The sequence below is a fragment of the Neovison vison genome, chromosome 6, assembly GCF_020171115.1.
Source record: "Neovison vison isolate M4711 chromosome 6, ASM_NN_V1, whole genome shotgun sequence".
In the NCBI taxonomy this organism is placed as follows: Eukaryota; Metazoa; Chordata; class Mammalia; order Carnivora; family Mustelidae; genus Neogale; species Neogale vison.
The window spans coordinates 67,955,979-67,973,928 of record NC_058096.1 but is presented as its reverse complement, the minus strand read 5'-3'; the positions used below and the strand labels follow the sequence as shown (position 1 = coordinate 67,973,928).

The window sequence follows — 17,950 nt, the reverse complement described above, 5'->3', positions numbered from 1 at the left end:
GAAGACTGGTAGCGTACAGCTCAGTTGTTTTTGTTCACAAGGCTTCTGACACCAAAAGTGTAGTGTTTTTTCCTCAAGCCAACCAATTTTTCAACTCTGTGGACACCAGCTGGGTGTCCTACAATTCAATTCAATTCCAGCACTGACTACTCTGAGTTAGTATCAGACTACACGGGCATAAGGGCTCAGTCCCAAAGACTGCCCCTACTTGAGTCGTTAGTTACAAGCACCAGGTCCCCAAATTACCCACTTTTGTCAGACTTGGCTACAAAGACGGGGAGGGGGATGTTCCTTGAAAAACGCTTACCCCTTTCTGCTTTGATAATTTGCTCCAACAGCTCACAAAACTGGAAAACACTTTACTTGCTGTTACTGTAGATTTACTATAAAGGCTAAAACTCAGGAACAGCCCAATGGAAGGAATGCATCGGGCAAGGGCAGAGGTTTCCATGCTCTCTCCAGGCATGCTGCCTTCCTAGAACCCTGACATGCTGCCAGTCTGAAAGCCCTCTGAACCTGAACCCCTGTTGTTCAGAGCCCCCTCCCCTTTTTTTTAAGGTTCCAGACTGAGTCACAAGCGACCCTTGGTGACTGATTTCAACCTCTGGCCTCTCTCCCCTCCCTGAAGGTCAGAGGGTGGGGCTGAACGGCCAATGGTGCTCTGGCCTTTCAGGCAACCCGCAGCCATCCGGAAGCCGCTTACCCCCACCCCACAGTATTACCATATGAAAGACGTTCTTAGTACTCTGGAGATTCCCAGGGTGTTAGGAGCTGTGTACCAGGAACTGGGGGAAAAAAACCGAAAATTTACTTTTTATGATACTCTCCTGTTTTTAGGTGGTGCTTATTTTCACTCTTCTCATTAATATTGAGCTAGAATTGGCCTCTAACTGCTAGCCCACCCTCTACCAGACTGTCTAAACCCACTCAAACCCTGGTCATTCTCACCACACACACTCCAGGAAACCAAGAAGTTGAACGTTTTCTTCAGGTTTACCGGGCAGTCTGGGGAAGAGGTGGAACCTGAAGCCAACTCTCCAGACTCCCAGTTCCACATGGTGTCCTTCACACCACACTGCCTCCTGGATATTCTCCCCACTGTGGAAAACTCTGGGGGAATCATAACCTGTCCCTCCAAACAACGACAAACAAGCCCGTCCACTTTCCACAATGGAACACGTGAAGCAGGCGAAGCTTCTTCATATTTAACATATAGGCTTCAGTGTCTCTACAGAACAAGAGCCCACGCTGATATTTACCTCGGCACCTCCTCAAACACCTAAGGGATGAGCTCCTCAGCAAACATCTAATTCGGATTTTAATTTGGCTCTTTTATTGGACACACCGCTGCATAAGGTGTGCTTTCCTTTCTTTTCCATTACTTGTCATTCCCCAGGTCACTGGAGATTTAAGGACATAAATAAATAAAGATAAAAGAATATTTCAGGTGGGCGCACCTGGGTGCCTCAGTTGGTTAAGCATCTGCTTTTGGCTCAGGTCATCATCCTGGAGTCCAGGGATCGAGTCTCCTGCATTCCGCCATATCGGGCTCCTTGCTCAGCAGGGAGTCCGCTTCTTCTCCTACCCCTCACCCCACTCGTGCTCTCTCTCAAATAAATAAGTAAAATGCTAAAAAAAAAAAAAAAATTCTCCAGGTGATCTGCAATAGTTCAGTAAGATAGAACTCCTGAAACTGAGCTTTTAAAGACAATGCAATGACCCAGAAAAGAAAATGTGAACATTTTAATGTGACTTAATGTGAAAAACTAAAAAAAGATACAGAGCCATGCATGCAATGACTCTAAAATTTTATTTAAATGTGTGTGTGTGTGTGTGTGTGTGTGTATATATATATATGCTTGGAAAAGCTGGATGGAAAGAAATACAAATTTAAAAATGACATCGCATGTCTCACCATTTCGACTGGCAAAAAAAAATTAATTAACTAATACTCTTTACCCCGGGAATTTGTATTCTGGGTCTCTAGTCTCAAAAAACGCTCGTTCGTGGGTGCAAAGCGGCAAAAGGAATAAATATAAATGTCTGAAAACCGAAATGTTCGCCCATAGGGCAATGGTTGGAAAATTATAGTTTTTCATACAATGGAACATGATTCTGCCTTTAAAAAGGAAGAGGGGACACTTGGCCGGGTCAGTCAGGAGAGCATGCGAATTTTGATCTCAGCGTGGTGAGTTTGAACCCCATATTGGGTATAAAGATTGTTTAAAATTAGAACGTTTAAAAAAAAAACAAGGAAAAGAAAAAAGAAAGGAAGGGAGGAAGAAAGAGAAAGAGGAAGATAGGCTTAGCTGTGGATGTGGACAAATCTCCAGATTCTAGAGTTAAAAATGAATGAGACAGCGTGTGAGAGGCGGTGTCACAGATCCAGTGCGTATGTACTATGTAGGTATCTCACGTAGGTAAGACATCTACACAGCTCAGCATATACAAGGAAATCTGAAGAGAATACGTAAACTCACAGAATAAAGCCTGGAAGGAGACAGCCTCTGTTGAGAGCCCCATGGAGTCTCTCATGTCAAGCAGTGATGCAAGCAGTTCAGGAGATACCTCTGGGACTTATGTCAGCTGACACCCCAGAACCGATCACTGGCAGAACCAGAGGGGGTTCTGCAGAGACCCAAAACTGATTAAAGCCCTTTAGAAAGGGGAGGATTTGGGCAGCAAACTGTCAGACTTCAAACACAACCCTTCGATGTCTGACCGCTTAAAAAAGGCAACTGCCGAGAAGGCTGTGCGGATGGATCTCTAACCAGACCCCAGATCCCTCACTGCTCGGACATCAGAAGCACCGAGCGCCACGGGCTGAACCAGCCCAGCCCCGGGCCTTATCTCAGCGGTGCGCCCTCAGACTGACGTCGTGGTTGGTTCCTCAGCGTCCTGCACCCTTCTGTTAGCTTGTTCGCTGTGTGGCGTGTCTTCTGTCCTGCCTTGTGTGTGTGTAGGAAGACAAGTTTAATCACATGGGGACCTGCAACGGAGCCTGGAATCGTGAACCTGCGATTTGTGATTTAACCTTCCTTTATCACTGAATAAAGCGGACACTGTGAAAAGACACGACTCGTGTGTGCGCCTTCACTGTGTGCTCATGACAGCCTCAAATTAACAGTAGTCAGCTCAACTGCGGACTTTTCAAAATTTACTCATACATTTAATGCTTTGTTTTTACAATGTATTATGTACAAATAACAAAAACGATTAATAATGACAGCAGGAAATGTGATGTTGTTAAGTCAAAAAAGCAAGCTATAGGGGTGCCTAGGTGGCTCAGTGGGTTGAGCCTCTGCCTTCAACTCAGGTCATAATCTCGGGGTCCTGGGATCGAGCCCCTTGTTGGGGCTCTCTGCTACGCAGGAAGCCTGCATCCCCCCCACCCCCGCGCCCCCTGCCTGCTTCTGTCTACTTGTGATCTCTCTTTCTCTGTCAAATAAATAAAATCCTTTAAAAAATAAACAAATAAAGCAAGCTACAGCAGCTTTTTACAAATACAGCACCTACAGTTTGAGCTCAATTATGTTATAAACAATATATATTACAAAACTGGACCGCGTGGTTTGAAACAGGGCTGGAAGTGGGACTTTTTACTGTTACACTCTTTAGAATTTTGAACCTATTGCTATTTTTAAAAATCACTAAAAGAGACAATTTTTAAAGGAACGCCAGAAAGAGAAAAACAGACCCTTAATGTTATGAGTGGTTATGGCTGGGATTACAAGTACTCTTTTCTTTGAAACAAACTGTAAGGATGAAAGAATGGTTCACAATTCTTTAAGTAGGTGGTGAGATCCTGCAAGACTTCTCTCATTTATAGTTTTCTGTATTTTCCAAACTTTCTTAAACATTTGCTACTTTCAATATTAGAAAAAAAGGAAGCTGCAGAACTTATTTATTTTTTAGGGGCGCCTGGGTAGCTCAGCCTTCAGCTCAGGTCATGATCTCAGGGTCCTCGGATTGAGCCCTGCATTGGGCTCTCTGCTTAGCCGCCAGCCTGCTCCACACCCCCACCATGTGCTGCTCTGCCTACTTGTGATCTCTCTCTCTCTGTCAAATAAATAAATAAAATCTTTGAAAAAATAATAATAACAAGTTATTTTTTAAACGACATAGTTGATGGGGCGCCCGGGTGGCTCAGTCAGCTAAGTGTCTGCCTTTAGCTCAGGTCATGATCTCAGAGTCTTGGGATCTGGACATCCCCCTGGTTGGGCTCCCTGCTCAGCAGGGAGTCTGCTTCTCCTTCTGCCTCTGCCCCTCTCCCGCTTCATGCTCTCCATCTTGCATGGCAGGCCCGCTCGCACGTTCTCTCTCAAATAAATAAAATCTTTAAAAACAAGAAACTAAAAAACAAAACCAAAAACCCAACAGTGCAGTGAAGCAAGAAGTCACAAGACTTCTTGGGTATGCAATAAGTTATAAAGAGACTAGTGGTTTTGAAAGAGCACCTCCTTTCAAAACTAATGCAACACTAAACCTGATGTGTAAGAAGATAAAATCAGAGTTCATCAGGAGGGGTGGGCTGTCCCACTCAACAGAAGCCCCATCTCAGGCCCAGAAACCAGGACTCTGGGAAGGTGATTAGGAAACACACTGTATAGACAGATGGAAGCTGCAGGAGCCCGGGAAGAGGGCAGGGTGCTAGCTGGTCATTGGGGGGCTTCAAGGAAGAGGCAGAAACTGCTAAAGCTACAAGGGCAGGATGGACGTCTGTTGGCATGCCTGATGTGAGCTGGCATTTCAGAGAGGATAAACCATGTACACAGTAATACCCGGGTGGAGCAGAGTACACACCTCCACTGCTGACTGGTGACAGGTTTTATGCAGTCACTCATCAGGGAAGAGGGTGGAGAGTGACTGGGTCCAGACCAGGCTCCTGTAGGAGGAAGGAGCCACAGAAGGTTCCTGAATACATGCATGACAGGATGAAGGCATCAACCCAAAAACATCACTCTTGAGCGGCTGACAGATACACTCCTGCATATTCATCCCAGCTTCGAGTTTACAGCAAGACCCTGACAGCCAAGAAGGCAGACAACCTTGTGGGCCTTGGTATTTGGGGGCTCGCGGCTCATTGCCATACGAATGCTAGTTTTTACCAAGCTTCTGCTGTCATTTGGTCAGAATGTCAGCCAGACAGGCTGTGGGCCCTCCTCCAGGGTTATCCTGGAAGCCACCCACATTTCAGTGGCAAGGGGCTGGGACCCCGAGGTCACAGCTCATGGTGCCTTCTGGGGACTGAGATCCAGGCCTTTTCTTCCACCACTTACCAGCAGTGGCACCTGAGGCAGCTTACTTCATCTCTCTGAGCCAGTTTCCTCACCTGTGAATTCAGTGATTTGATCGTTCATTCAACAAACATTTCCTGAGTATCTGCTATACGCCAAGCACAGTTCTTGAAGCTTGGGATCAGCAGTGACCAAATCAGTCCAAAATTCTTCCCTCGTGGAGCTTATTTTCTTGTGGAATGTAAAATTACCTATTTCATGGGGGTTGTGGAAAGGATTAGGTACTCCATGGAAAGCATTTAGGGTATTAGGGATTCTGTATCTGATTCCAAAGTGTGTATGGGTTTTTGCCCCACACCACCCAGCAGTTCTCCGACAGCGACTGGCTGTCCCAGATCAACTCAATCCCACCTCACCTAGCTGGAGATAGCATCAGATTCCACAGGTTAAGGGCTCAGTCCCACAAAACTGACCCCCTTCCCCCCAGCCCCCACACTTCAGAGGCCAACTGAAAATCCAGCTTGTCACCTGTGCTTCTGACCAACTGGCAGACTGGAGGTTCCAACGACCCCCCACCTTGGGTTCGATTAATTTGCTAGGGTGGCCCGCGGGACTCAGAGAAACATTTGATTCACTAGATCAGGAATAGCCACATGGGAGAGGTGTGCATGGCAAGACATGCACGTGGGAAAGGTCACCTAGCTTTCATGTCCTCTCCCAGGGTGCCGGTTGGCCCTGGAAACTCCTGGAACCCATCCTTTTGTGTTTTCATGGAGGCTTCATTACATAGGCATGACTGATTGAATCGTTGGCCACTGACAACTGATTTGACCTCCAATCCCCCTCTGTCTGGGAAGGTCTGGGGTGGGGACTAAGAGTTCCAAACTGCTAAAGGCCGGTGGGTTCTCCAGGCAACCAGCCCCTACCCTTAGGTTACCTGGGGGCTTTCAAAAACATCACCTCGTTAGCATAACAAAAGACACCTTTGGTCCAATTTAGGTCTCAGGGGCTCTGTGTCAGAAACAGGGATGAACACGTCTCTATTTCTTATTATAAATCAGATCACAGGTTGTAAGTATCCTCCTTTTTCCATTTTGTTATTATGCACATTCCCTACAGCCCTTAGCACCAAGAAGGCACGCAGTAAACACCAGGTACTGGTGTGAGTTTCCTTCTATGGACTGACATTTCCTTTCCCGGAGACAAGGAGACAAAGTGCCATCCATTCAGCCCTGGGTCCATTCAGCCCTGGACTTCGACGAGCATGAAGGTTCCTCTCTGCATCTCACCCCCAGCACTGTCAATTCCACGTTAACAAAGAGGCTGGGTATGGAGAGAGAAGCAAACCACCCTGGGGCCATTCCTCTCCATGAAGGCATCTGACAGCTCTGCTAAAGCCTGGCACAGCCCTCATCTCCTCAGGGAGCTGAGCACACCCGCTGACGGGGGGGGGGGGGGGGGGGGGGGGGGCGGCCTCCCCAGGCAGTGCTCACATCTTCCTTGCCTGCACGGAAACCCCTCGTGGACTGCATGGCAGCATAGTCAGGGGCCCACAGAGATGACCTGGCCCCTCCCAACAGGCCAGCCCACAGTAAGGCCAAACCTCACTTGGTGGGTTTCAGTCTGCCCTCGGGGTTGGAAACAGGCACAACCAGGCCAGATTCTGAGCCAGGTGGCCAAAGTGTTGGACTGAGTTGAAAGGAGAGGACAAAAATTGTAAACCAACTTTTAGAACCTCATCCTCGGAGCTCTAAGAAAGGGCTTCATCAAAGACCTAGCTGGCACACATCTTGATATGTAATGATGATTTCAACTTTCCCCACCAACTACATGCTGGTGATCTGCACCAGCCTCTATCTTTATAGCCTGAGTAATTCCTGGGCAAAGGACCAGACAGGAATCGGAAACAGAGGGACAAGGCAGAAGAGGGGATGGTACAAGTAATGGGCCCATATCCTACTCAACCTCCAACAGCAAACCTGGCAGGGCAGAGGCCGGGAAGGCCTGGGCGGCCAGGCCCTCCTCAGATTCCTACCCACCCTCCCCATAGCCTCATTCCTTCCTACCGCCCAGATCCCAAGCTCCCCTGGGGGTAGGACCTTATCTCCTTTGTTCACCACTGTATTAAGTAAGCAAACGATCACACTGCCCTACCCCAAGTGTGACACACTGAACCTCTTCACCGGTCCCTCTGAAGCCCCACATGCCCCCTCTCATAACTCAGTGTCTGTGCCCATTTCATTCTCTCTGCCCAGGTACCTTCTTGACCTGCTTAATTCCTGCTCATCCTTTTTGTTTTGCTTTTTAAAAAATTTTATTTATCTGAGAGAGGGAGACGGAGAGCAGAAGCAGGGGAGAAGCAGGCTCCCTGCTAAGCAGGGAGCCCGATGCGGGACTTGGTCCCAGGACGCTGGGACCATGACCTGAGTCGAAGGTAGACACCTAACCACCTGAGTCCTCCAGGCATCCCATCTCTTGCTCATCCTTAAATTCAGCTCAAAACCCAGCTCCTCCTGGAAGCTCTCCCTGACCCCAACGCTAGGTGAGGCCCCCCCACTGTATTGGTCAACCAGAGCCTTCTCATAGTATTCATTGACACATAGGCTCATGTCAGCTTCCCTGCCTATCTAACTCCAAGGCTAGGTGGACACAGAGCTGAGTAAACAGCAGGTGCTCAGCAGGCAGTAAGTTTGTGTGGGAAGAAAGGAAGGGAGGGAGGAAATAAGGGAATCAAGAAAGATGTTGTGTGAGAGGCACCTGTCACAGAAACCTACAACAAACCAAACAAGAACACTAAAACCCATTAGATTAACGGATCATTCATTAATGTTGATGGCGATAAAAAGAGAAGAAAGTGGTTGGGAAAATACATCTCAGATCACTGGAGTGGGAAGCAGAGGTTTCTCTCTCCGCATCCTCTTCTCCCTTTTGGAAGTGGGCTCTTGTGGGGGCTGAAGAGGAAGAAAAACTTTGGAAGGCTAGGTGAATGGGGGCATTTGAAAGGCTCATAGGCCAGGAGCTCTCAGAGGCTCAGAGCTCCTCTGGCCTGGGGGTACTGAAGGCCATTTCTTCTGGGGGTAATCTTCAACTGCTGAGGGGGGATCAATTATGGCTCATTCCTATAAAGCTGCTAAGAACATGCCCTGAGTCAAGAAAGAGGGATAATGAGGACCTGCTACTGCCCTGCTGGCCCAGTTCCCAAAGGTAGGAACAGAAGCAGGGATTTAAGACAGATGATCCAGAAAGAAAAGACTGTTTTTGGCTGGAGCCTTCTTAGCACAGTATTTCCTTGTAAGACAGACACCCCCAGTTGTCCCACAATATTCATTCCTTCTTCCTTCCTAGGAGAGCTCTGATTTTGGAGAGGGGTGGGGAGGGGGACAGTGTGGCAGAGATTGCCAGCTAATTGTGAAACCTAACGCCTCTCCCTGGACTAAGTTCCCCAGCCTCTCTTGCAGGAGGTGTGACCATGTGTCTAAGCATACGCCACCCCGCCACCCCCATGAAAAATCAGTGGAATTAATTCACCACCTCCAAGCCTGGCCCATAAAATTCTCCCACACACCATCTTCCATCCTTTCTCTTGATTAATGTAAGCAAGCATGGCCATCTTAAGATCCTGGGTCCCTTCGTCACCTCTAGGAGAATTAGGAACAGCCCTTTTGGATTTTGTGTGAGCGAAAAGTAAATGTCTGCCCTGTTTGGGTCATGAAGCCTATCTGGGTTGTTTATTTAGCAGTGAGCCCACATAACTCTTCTTGTCAGGATTGTGCCCTGCCAGATACTCACATGGCCCTTTAAATTGGGAGTGGTCTGCTAGGCGTTTTGGGGAAAAAGTCTGCTTTCCTGGGGCGCCTGGGTAACTCAGTCGGTTAAGCATCTGCTTTTGGCTCAGGTCATGATCCCAGGGTCCTGGGATCGAGCCTCACATCGGGGTCTCTGCTTGTGGAAAGCCTGCTTCTCCCTCTCCTCCCAGCTCTGCTCCCTCTCTCAGATAAATGAAAAAAATCTTAAAAAAATAAAATAGAAAAGAAAATGTCTGCTTTCCTGATAAAAGGTACCCATGCTGCTGGCGCCTTCTTCCTGCTGCAGTCATCTTGCCACCATGAAGGAAAGGCCAAGAAAAGAACAGAAGTATCGGTCCAGACAGACATCAGCTGTTGAAACTAATGCTAGCAACCACCTACCTCCAGACATCTTGTTACAGGAGAAAAAGAAATCATTACTTGCTTAAGCCACTGAAGTAGGGCTTTCTGTTACTTGTAGTCAAAAGCCCAACTGACAGCTTTGCAACCAACTAGGCATTCATTCGCCCAGCCTTTACTGATGCATATTTCTTGCCAGTCCTTGTGCTAAGCGGTGAAGAGTCAGAGACAAGCTGGATGAGGTCACTCGGCCTCTAGGAACCCTTAGGCAAGCCAGGGAGACAGGCCCATGAGCAGACAATCCTCATGCAGCAGGCACAGATGCTGTCATGGCACACAGGGCCCCAGGGGAGTGTGAGCATGGGGGCAAGGAGTTCCCAACTCCCTTTCTGGCCTTCAGCACACAGAGGAAACACTCCTCAAGCTCAAAGGGAAGTAAAAAGAATGAGCTAGGCTCAGCCAAGCCGACTGCAATTACTTACTGTATGTTGAGTGGTTAAACACCATCAATTAATGCAGCTGTTCCAAGATAATCAGCACTCATTAAAGCAAGATGCACAAGAGGAGAAAATAAAAAATCATATGCCACTAACTTAGAGAAGCTGTAAATGAGATGAACCAAGAACGAGGCAACCTTGCCAACATCTTCCTGCTTGCTGGTGTTAGTCATCTCCGGAAATACACCTTCTTTCTCAAAAAAGACACAGTAATTTTTCACCTTGAAGACAGAGCCAAAACAAAATCAACTGTCCGTGCCATGACCTTCGACCAGAAATGTCCAAGCTTTGATTTCTAGGTCTGCATTTCCATTAGGAACTGCGATGGAGACAGACAAATTGGCGACGAGATGACTTGATCTGGGAAATCAAGAGGCACCCATGACCTGAAAACTTAGAGCACTCTGTTTAACTTTGTTCTACCTACATACAAATATATGGTTTCTTAAAAAAGGAATGATATTATTTGCCATGTCTTTATCTTCCAAGCATGGGGCAAGTATTTAAAAAAAAACCAAAACAGCAGAACCTCATTTGCTTCAAATTCCAGTAGTTTAAAAATGAATAAAAATAAGCAGTCTCTTCATTAAGAGAGCTATCACGTTTCCAGTCTGCCTGCCAACTTATTAACAGAAGTGCTCCAGCCTAGAGCCAAGGGCATACCAATCACACTTAAACAGGGCAGAGAGGCGCTCGTGTCCCTAAGGCAGCAGCAATCCTAGGCTCTGTCATCCGCGGCCCATGGCGAGAGTCCCTCGCTAGGCCTTGATGGCAGGGGCTGGTCGGCAGGCCTCCAGTGGGAGTTTCTTTGCAGGCCTCCAGTGGGAGTTTCTTTGTAAGGCACACAGAGCAAGGGAGGACCTCCCATCTCCAGGGCCAGTTATTAAACCCAAGCCTATCAACACAGTTTCCCAGAGATCTTCCATATGCAGATGGTTCTGGCTAGGGGAGACACAGGAAGCACAGGAGTCTGGTCTTCAGCCTCTGGCAAGTCCCCTACTCAACCTTGGGAGCAGCTGTGCCAGTCCTCACTGAGAACTGGGTCCCTTATGGTATTATAGGCTTCCAGGACTGCTGAAAGACCAGTCCAAAGCAGTGGCCAGGGCAGTGCACTGTCCACTGGGACTAGGAACACTGCTGGCAAAGCAGGTGTGCAAACACTGAGTTTATGGTCTCTTATCACACTTCCCACTAACAACTCGAGGCCAAGCATTACGGTGAAAACATTAACAACCAGCAGGTGTCAGACACAGACCGATCTTTGGAGTCCCTACCCGAAACAGCCGGCAAGGCCAAGTCACCAGTGTTTACCTGCTGAAGGTCATCAGCTCCTCCTCCTGCTGTGGTCAACCCTTTACAGGCCCACCCTAGGCTCTCATGACTGATAGGTGGCCAAGAGCCAGGTGAATGCCTGGGAAACATCTCAACTACCCTTCATGTCCTTCGCTGTGAACTTAAGCATGGTGTCCTCTGTTCCAAAGGGACAGAGACTACGTGTGTCTTATCCATTCTCCTATCTATCAACTCAGTGCAGCTGGTTGGAACCAAAACCCTATTTTTAAGGAATGAATGAATAGCAGTAATAGCTAACATTTTTAAAGCACACCATGTGCTAGGGCACTGTTCAAAGTCTTCATCATGGTATTTCACTTTAGCCTTACAATAACAGCATCTCAGTTTTCTTCATCATCATTATCATCATCATCATCATCTCAATTTTACAGATGAAGAAAATGAGGCACAGAGAGGTGAAGTAACTAGCCCAAGTGTACAGGACCAGTAATGGCAGATCCAGGATTCAAAGCCAGTCTGGCTTCAGAGCCTATACTCTTCACTACTGTACTCTGCTGAATATACAAACTCAGGTCCTCTAGTATCAGAAAGTCATCAGCAGAGAACCTCTGAAACTCACAAACCCTGAGAAATCCTTCCAGGTGGTTTCTGGTGGTGCTAATCATAGTTTTTGTGACCTGCAGAACATTTTAAAGAAGGCCTACTTTTACCTCTAAGCAAGAGACTACCTATAATTTTCAAATAACTACATAGCCACATTTGGTTATCAAGCAGCTATAGCAGGAATATCGAGATTTACACAGTATTTCCCTGCTCAAGAGTTCTGAGTTCTAGAAGACTTTGAAATCCCCCAGTGTTCCCCTGTTCCCACGATCCCAAACATGCTGGAAGGACTGAACGAGATCACGGACTCAGTTGCCCATTTATATGGTAAGGTACTGCACAAGCCTAATGTATAATCATATTAATATATTTCAACAAAATGAAAGATTAAAATTTCTATACTCGTCAGTCACTACTCACCAAAATTCTTTTTTTATTTTATTTATTTATTTGACAGACAGAGATCACAAGTAGGCAGGGAGGCAGGCAGAGAGAGGGGGAAGCAGGCTCCCTGCCAAGCAGAGGGCCTGATGTGGGGCTCATTCCCAGGACCCTGGGATCATGACCTGAGCAGAAGGCAGAGGCTTTAACCCACTGAGCCACCCAGGCACCCAATACTCACCAATGTTCTATACTTGCCTACATACTTCTATGGATGTTCCTATTTATATCTCTGCACATTTCAGTAACAATGTTCAAAACCCAATTTATTTTTTCGTGAGACTACGTCCCTGCATTATTATTTTTGAGCCTCCAGACATTTCTATGATAATTACGTTCTTCCACCTTAATCCACCTGCTTCTTTCACTTGAGAAGCATAGGAGTTAACAAGGCAGTAAATGTTCTATTCTAACTTCAGATTCTTCTATATTAGTTGACAAAATTAGCAAAGAAGAGCTTCATTTTATAATTTAAAAGCTCAAAATGATACGGCATATCTCTGAAGGCCTAATGTTGGGTATTGCATCCAAGAATGAGGTAGGTCTAGGAAAGTAAGCTGTGGTTTTGTTATTTGGGAAGACACATGTCTCCTTCTAATTGAGGGGTAGGGCAGATAGTATTCAAACTATTTGTAAATTCGGTATAAATTATGACTCTAACCACAAATGAACAGAGAGGAAGGGGCAGGCAGGGGAGAGTGTCAAACCAGGTGCAATAATTTTCATCTTAGTTTGTTTTTTAAAGGTCTGGTTTCAATGCTGTGGATTGCAGCTCTCTCCACGGAAGTCAGTTATACACAGAGGCACAATGTGGTAAGCGCATGACAAAGGCTAGCCCATAATATGGAAACATGAATGTATGTGTGCATTGGGGAAGTGACTGGGCAAATAGAAACAGAATTTTCAAGTTCCTACAGATGTTTGAGTTCCCCAAATTCTCTCCCACCCCACGGGACCAGCACAGAGGCAGCTTCACTGTTGTGTGTGGTGTGTGGAAGGATGAGACTGGGGACTAGGGACTGGACAGAGGAGGGAGGGGGAGAGGAAGGGAGGGAGGGTACATGGATGACACCCCCCCCTCCCAAGAGCACACAGTCAAGGCTGCCTCCTGGGTGCAGGAGCTATTCCACAAGGCCCCTCTAAGTCCATTTTTCAATCACTTTATCTTTTTAATCATTTATCTTCTTCCATGCACCTAGGACTATTCCTCCCTTCATTACTGATGCAGCGGTTCCTTTCCAAAAAACAGGGGTTTGTCCAACCAAGGCCCAAGAACATTCAGAGCAGCCTATTGGTTCTGGGGGTGGAGGCTAGCAGGCCAGAAGTTGAACCCTGACCCCCCTGCCTTTCGAACTCAGGGCAGACTCTGCGATTCATCTCCTGGTTCCCAGGTGCCTCCTCATGGCTGGCCTGTAGGATCTGCAAAGTGAAGGGGCTTCAGCAGGCCCTAACCCATCTGCCAGGCTGCCCAGCAGGTTCAAGAAGCGTCCCTGGAAGACTGCTTCTGTCAAAAGGCCCACCATCCTACCAGAAGGTAGCTATTGCCTCTTCTTCACCCCCTAAGTGTGGATGCAGAGACTCTGCTAGCTGCTTCTCCTTTTCCACTCCCCTGTGCTCTCCCCTCAGCATCTCAGGTATGAGGTGACTCCCCAGGGCCAGATCCCAGACCAACATCACTCAAGCCATTTCTAAAGGAGCACAACCCTCCCTCAAAAACTTATAAAAGTTCCAGACTCTCTCACTTTGCTAAACCCAGCTCTCAGCTGTCCTTCAGGGCCTTCTAGAAACCAGAACAGTGAGCCCAGCAAACTATATTTCAGGTTACTGTTGGGGCTAGACTTCCTGTCTCAGTGACTCTGCTCCTAATGGGAACCCCTGTACCAGAATGTGGGCACATGTCCTTATCCACCAACCAGAAGCCTTGATGCAGGGCAAACCCTGGGGCTGAAGTCTACCCCTTCTGTTTTTCCAGGACCCTGGAGAGTCTTCCCTCCTTTTCCCTCCCCACCGTGAGATAGCAGGCAACCACCCCTCCCAGTCTCTCCTTCTCTGTCTCATTCACAAACTGCAGGCATTAATTAAACCTCTTCGAGAAAACAGATTTTCACCAGCTGCAGGAATTCTGGGTAAGAGCCAGATCCAGAGACAGAGACAGTCTGTGTAAGAAAGATAAGCCCATGACAACCCTGAACCTGAGGGCAGTGCAGGGAATTCCCACATCCAGGTAACATTCTGAAAGCCAGCCCTTCCCAGATTCCTGGAAAAAGACAGCCCAGGGGACGGCTCCCTCAGCCTCTGGCTGTATTCTCCAGCGCTAGCCTTTGACAGGGGCAGAAAAGCCGGCCTTTGCTCCGTCTATCAGGGGGTCATAGCCACCTCCAACAGACAACCATCCTCATAAAACAGCAGCTTCCCTCCCCCACTGCAGAGCTGCAAACCATACTGCCAGAAATGTGTAAGAAGCCGCACTGCCCGCTCTCCGTGGGGAAGTTATTTGGCGCGGCCAGCAACCACCAGACTGAAGATGGTGGCACCTAAAGCAGCCAGTAGGGCTCCGCCAATGGCACTCCGTCTACCTGAGTGCCTCTTCCCATCACAGAAAGGGATGATGAGGGACTCCTGGGAGGGGAGGGGGCTGCAGCCACAGGTCAGGGCCCTATAGGTTAAGCCACGCAGGACTCATTCCCTCAGCCAAAAGCCTTAGCTCCCCGGAGTGCCTGTCACTTCATCACCCCAGTTCTACGGTAAGGACAACCAATTTCCTTCATGGAAATTCTGGAGTCCCCACGGAGGTCAGAGACACAGCTATCAGAGCCTGACCCATAAACTGAGCTCTCTGCTCCAAATAAACATGAAAATAGTTTCTCTTAAAAAAAAAAGAGTTTGCCTCCAGTGACATGTACTTTTAAAAAATTGATGAATTTAAGGATAATATTTTGAAAACTGCAGCACAATGGAAAACATAAGTTATGGACTCAGACTGGATTGAATGGGGCATCCATTTCTTTCCTGGATAAACACTGAGGACCTCTCACTTAGAGGGTGCCAGGCTGGGTGTTGACAGAGATGCACCCACCCTGAAGGCCCTCAAGGCTGGCAGGGTAACTGACAGCCAACAACTCACCATCCAGCAGTATGGTGCGGACAGAGCAGACACTCGCAGCATTCCGTGGGCACTCAGAGGGAGCCCACTGAGCCCCTGTGTGACCTTGGGCTAATTACTTATTAATTCATTCTTCAATGCTGAAAGAATATTGAACTAATTACCATTCGGGCCAATCAATAGGGAAAAAAAATTACTGATCCCACAGTTACACAAAAGCTCAGAGGGTTGTGCTTCAAAGGCCAAGCGGTCCATCCTGTCCCCAGTGCCCCAAAGCATCCTCTCCAAGCAGGAGCGAGGATGGGCTGGCCAGCAGCTAATCCCTCAAAGAGAAGTCTCCCCTACATGTCCTTTTTCTGAAATAGACAATTAATTAATTTAAGCCAAGACTTAATGAAAACCAGGAGAAGGGACGGGGCAGACCCAGGCACTGGCTTCTAGGCTGTTACGGACACATCTCCACCTCTCTCGAGGGAACATGAGGCTTTTCAAACCATCTGCTTTCAACTCTCTTCCCACAGATGTCCAGACTGAGTACCAGCACCTCTAAGGAGAAGGAGTTGCTGCCAAGCCCCGTTGGCAGTCACGTCACGTTTGTAAGGCTGGGCTGGGAACGGTCTGCTTTACTCTCGGGTTCAGCCAGGGGCCCTCCGCAAATACCAACAAATGTCCCCAAGTTGTGAAGCCCTCTTGGGGGCCCCGGGGCCATCCACCCGACGCTTCCCCCATTCGCGCGGATCTAACTCCACATCTTTCCTGATTTTTACTTTTTGAAAGCCTACGAAGCATACTAGCCTTCCCAGGAAGGCACTAGCCAACCAGGCGGTGAGAGCCTCGCTGAGCGCCCAGCGGAGCGGGAAAATATGGCTCCACATCTTCGGCCCCGCTAATCCACAGGTACAACTTGAAACCAGGCTGCTGCCACAAAGAAAGCCACCAGCTCTAAGCCAATTCCATTGCTACGTGTGACAAAGCTGGCTTCAGAACGTCGCGAAAGACTAGCAAAAGCAAAGCCGTGGGGTCTGAGTCACGCAGTCCCAACCCGAACACCCAGGCATGACCGCCCTCGCACGCACTGGCCCCTGGGCTGGGTCCTCGCACCCCCGCAGGCGCGCGGCGCAGGCAGCTGCGGGGGAAACCAGTCCCGCCCCGCCAGAAAGGCCACGAAGTTGCCGCCGCCTTCTCACCTGGAGACCCGCAGGTTCAGAAGTGCCGTGGGGTCCCAGATCTTGGGAGCCCGAGTTCGGGGTGGAATTAGGCGCAGGGGTGCGGGCGCCCGGCGGGAGCGGGTGTTAGGGGCGGGGACGCGGTGGAGGGCGGCGCAGGAGAGGCGCTGGGCTGGTGGAGGAGAAGCTCGAGGCAGTGGGGTTGGGGGAGGCGCCCGCCGGGAGGCAGGGGCGCAGGAGAGGGCGCCGGAATCGTCTGCAGAGTTGGAGGGTGCTGAGGCTTGGGGACAGGGGGCGGCGGAGCGGAGGGCTGGGTGGCTAGGGAAGAAAGCGCAAGTCGGGGGGTTGGGGTTTTGGGGTTTGGGGAGGGAGCTAGAACGGAGGGAGGGAACTCGGGCGCGGGCTTCAAACCCGGGGTTCGGAAGCCCGTCCCAGCACACCTCTCCCACCGGAGACTCTGCCCCATCGTCCCGGCCTCGGAGCGTCCCCAGGATCCCATCGGGCTTTCAATCCCAGACCCCAGGACGCCTGTCCGCCTCGCGCCTCCACGCCGCTCGGCCGCAACGGCAACCAGACCGGTCCCGGCCCGCTCCCACTCACCATGCATAGTCCCGGCCCGGCTCCGGCTCCGGCCCCGGCTCCGGCTCCGGCCCCGGCTCCGGCCCCGGCCCCGGCTCCGCCGCTGCGCGCGGGGTCCAGCGCTGGCCGCCTGCTCAGCCGGGGGCGGAGGGGAAGCGAGGGGGGCGAGGGGAGGCGAGGGCTGCGCGCACGGACCGCCTTGCCGCTCGACATGCCGCAGCGCCCCCTGCTGGCCCCGCCCCGCGCCGGGCTCGGCCCGCCCCGCGCCCGGCCCCCTCGAGCTCCGCCCCGGAGGCGGCGGTGCGGGGCGGTCCGCCCCAGGAGAAGGGCGCGCAAGGCTTTGCGTTGAGGTCGCGGCCCGGGGAGGCCAAACAGTCCCCAGAGGCGGGACAGCCCGCAGAGTTCCCAGCGTGCGTAAGCCACGGCCACGGGCATCCTGAGGGTACCGGGACCGCGGCCACAGGAGCTCAGGGTTGCCGCGCGCCTCACAAAGCCGGATTTGGGATCAGGGACTACACAGATGCACGGCCCGGCCGGGGTACACGGATCCTGCCAGGACCCCGGGTCCACTGAGGGTGCCTTTGGGCGGTGTGCCTGGCCAGGTGCCGCCCAGATCACGGTGCTGGGATGGGCAAGCGTGTTTGGGGTCCTCCACCGCGGGCGAATGCTGACGCGTGGCCCCAAATTGTCACTATTCTTGCCACCGTGCCCCCGCCCCCGTTCAGCCTTCCTCACGTTTCTCTTCCGGCACCGACCACATCCGGCTCTGTGCGTGGACCGTAGACCTGCGGCTGCTGGGTGTGGTGATGGCCCGCAGGCGCCCTGGGCAGGTCACGGGCCACCAGGCCTCACCCTCAGCCCTGTCCCGTCCCGGGACTTCTGAGGA

General features: G+C 50.1%; 1 protein-coding gene across 4 annotated transcripts in view; it reads right to left on the bottom strand.

Moving 5' to 3' along the window:
• The window catches only part of PXYLP1 (2-phosphoxylose phosphatase 1), an 89,707-nt gene that overhangs the window by 52,728 nt on the left and 19,029 nt on the right, over positions 1–17,950 (bottom strand). The window contains exon 1 of one of the 4 annotated variants that reach the window (XM_044251484.1): positions 17,086–17,112. The exons of the other annotated variants lie outside the window; for them this stretch is intronic. The gene's annotated coding sequence lies outside the window, so the exon portion shown is untranslated. Of the gene's footprint in view, positions 1–17,085; positions 17,113–17,950 lie in introns of those variants that run through there. 4 annotated transcript variants of the gene reach the window in all.